At 30.6% G+C, this 3,459-nt stretch overlaps 1 long non-coding RNA gene across 2 annotated transcripts; it reads right to left on the bottom strand.

The window, feature by feature from the left end:
- Positions 1-1,623: 1,623 nt before the first annotated feature.
- LOC139877622 (uncharacterized) lies at positions 1,624-3,210 on the bottom strand. Of its 2 annotated transcripts, XR_011768700.1 has the most exons (4): positions 3,166-3,210; positions 2,583-3,062; positions 2,355-2,497; positions 1,624-2,184 (listed from the first exon to the last, which is right to left on the bottom strand). It is a non-coding gene; the product is annotated as an uncharacterized lncRNA (long non-coding RNA). The 2 variants fall into 2 exon arrangements; XR_011768699.1 differs by having other exon boundaries at positions 1,624-2,497.
- Positions 3,211-3,459: the final 249 nt, after the last annotated feature.

The raw sequence follows: 3,459 nt of genomic DNA on the forward strand, positions 1-3,459 counted from the left end.
ATTAAATTATAGATTATGAGAGAATTTTCATGCATATTTATGAATCTAAAAAATATTTTTTTTTATATAAAAAAAACGTGATTTTACTTATTCTCACTTAACCAAGTTGCTTATCTCTATATCTGTTCAATATGTGTGTGTGTGCGCGCGCGCGCACTTATCAACTCAAAATAAAATAATGAATTATCGATATGAAACGGAAAGAGTAAGTAACATTCATCATATATACGTGTAGTTAATAATTATTAAGAAGTTTGTAGATATGGTATAAAGCGAATCATTTAATATAACATCTATGAAAATGTTGTTTTTTCTTTCTTAAAATGATTTTTAAAACTTTTGTTGAATATTATTTGTATCGGTCGTGGATGTACGCATTTCTGCTTCAACATAGAGACATTCTCTGCTCGTTAGATTAGATTTATCGTATCTAGATAGATGTATCAAAATTCAAAACCATAATAAATAAAATATTAAAAAAATATATATCATAAACAAAATGGCCTTTGCCCCGTTTTTGTAAAAAACTTGTGGCTCTGGGTTTAAGTTGGGCCTTTGTTGGCCCAAATTACATTTTCTGCTGCTACAATCCATTTCGTCATCGTTTATTTATTTATTTATTGAATTGAATGGTTCGTCATCTCATGATTACTTGTTTAAATGATGATAAATTATAATGATACATAAATCTACGTATAGATACAACTAAATACTCCCTCCTCCCATATTAATAGGCCAGTATTTCATTTTTGGATGTCCCAAATTAATAGTTCACTTCCATAAATAGAAAAAAAAAACAAGAAGCTTAAGTTCTATTATGCTCTTAATGTATGTGGATATGATTAAAGGAGAAAGAAAATGTAAGGGTAAAACTGGAAAATAAATAGAAAGTACAGTACTTTTATGATATTTCCTTAAACTGTGTGTTTTTTGTCTGTGAACTATTAATATGGAACGGAGGGAGTACTAGTTATAAGACTCGTGAAATTACGGGTTTAGTAAAAAATTAATTTATTGATATATTATTAAAATAATTGGTGGAAAAATCTCTATCATAATATGAAAGCAATTTATACTTGGTAAGTTGAGGTTTACTAAAGTAGCGAGTAACAAAATTATAAATCTTGCATAATTAACATATGAGTCTAGATATCATATATTCCCTTTAATACTCCAACGGCAAACAATTTGTACAAATCCTTGTCTTTACCGTGCCAAATTATTCTTTACTTAATATTTTGTCATCTAAACTTGATGTATCATTTTATTTGTCAATCATTCAACCTGTTCAAAGCAAAAATACATATTGTACAACTGAATATAACTGAAAAAAATTAAGTAACTTTAAACTATGACAACAATATTGTGCATTTTTTATAACTATACATCAGGGTGTGTATAATCTTTTACATTGATAGAGATTTAAAAAGTAAACTAAAACTAAATGGATCATATAGTAGCCTTAACAACCTTAGCAAGATACTCTTGAAGTAGTCATCTCAATAATAGCATGAATCTATAATCAAATCAACCATTCAAACACAATTAGATCTTTAAAATAGGCCTTTATATATATGTAGCTAAATGATTGATGTCTCTAACATACAGTTTTTATATCACCATCATTATATTTAATTCCATTGAAGTTACTCAAGCTCACCTCAAAGTAACGAACTCTAGAAAAGATATGAAGTCAAGTTAATAAAACAACGATGATAGAAACAACTAAGCCTTTTCGGTTCACTTTTTAATTTACATGGGAGTTTAAAATCATATTAGATCAAGGAAATTACATGAACCCATCAAAAGGGACATAGATATAGGAATACAACACGGACCTCCTTATGTCGTACCAGAAACCTTAAACCCAAGATCCGATTGAATTTGTAGACTGCACTTACATTGATTTATTAATAAAACATTGGCATGATCAATCTGACCCAAACAAACTATGTAGTGACAAACTTGACCCACTTCATGAAGAGTGCAATCATGTCTAACCAAATCACTGATAAATAACAGCAACTTCACCCAAGCCAATTTTGCAGTACTAATCTTGACCCAAATCATAGATAAACTTGCAAATCAGACCCGAGCAACCAAGAGCCAAGCTATCCAATATTTATCTAACATGAAGCACCAACAAATATACTATATAACTTTTGACATGCTAAAATCCTTAACCTGCTGCCACACACTGTGGAATTAGAAGCATTAAAATCAACTTTTATAAACTCTCAACTCATTTTGACATGTTTCACATTCAACTAACTCTTAAACATTACTCGTTTGACTTGATTAACCAAACTAAATCAGCACCCTTAAAGTAAATGGTTCAAAAGGGATTTCAGTACCTTGCTTTCATATGAGCATAATTTCTCGATGAACTACTTTGAAGCTTTTTTCATTCCCATTGAAATATGAGTTCAGTAGATGCAAGTTCATTTAGCTTTGGATCCCATAAGTCTTCTTTAAATCTCTTCATCAGTTTCACCATCTACATCAAAATACACATTGGTCGTATCTGAATGTGATTATCCAAAGCCACACATAATATAAAAATCACAAGCAGAACTCTTTACCTACACACTATGAAAGGCTCCAGACCCGACAAACCGCTGAACCTAAAAGAACCACCATTATCCTACAACAACAACAACATCACGAGCTATCGCTCTTGGGAGACTGATGATGGTGATGATGATAATGATGATCAACCTGTATTTTGCTTAACACCGATCTACATATGGTATCTTAATTTGGTGTACAAAGAAATATTAAGATTTTTTGAAAATATTTCAACATTATAAAAAAAGAGTAAAGCTAAATTAAACTGAAGGTGTAACAAAATGTCAACACGATCAATGTAATGAATATAATTATAAACCAAATATGATGAAAATAATTCGAATTTTAGTAAACACAAGAAGTCAAACTAATTACCTGAGAACACAATAACATCAGTTAGCATGATTTGCACTTGGTTTTTCAACCTCTTCTAACCCCAAATTGACAATACCGTTTCTTAGTTGCACTGATCACCACAAAATACCATTTCTTATCTGCAAGTTATGTCCAAATAAACAATAAAGCAAAAGAAATCATCAGCTCAAATACCTTGTATCACCCAACGGTTTCGACTTCATCTAATCAAGGTTTACAAACCTGGAATCTTCGTTTGAACCACCACCATCTGTTCTGTTAAATTTCGTCGGGGAAACCTCGTCGGTTTTTGATTGAAGAAAAGAAACCATAACCTGAAAGGAATAAGAATAAATTATTGAGGATTCATTAGGAAATGTGTAAAGCTGAAAATATCAAAACCTTCACACAATCGACCTTCAATCCACTTTCTTATACCTTCTTCGTAAACTGAACTTTCGATTGAATATCAAAACCTTTATCTTAAATACTTTTCTAATTACCGAGTCAATAAAGTAACTTATAATCCTAAATCAA

Source organism: Rutidosis leptorrhynchoides, chromosome 11 (genome assembly GCF_046630445.1).
Source record: "Rutidosis leptorrhynchoides isolate AG116_Rl617_1_P2 chromosome 11, CSIRO_AGI_Rlap_v1, whole genome shotgun sequence".
NCBI lineage: Eukaryota > Viridiplantae > Streptophyta > Magnoliopsida > Asterales > Asteraceae > Rutidosis > Rutidosis leptorrhynchoides.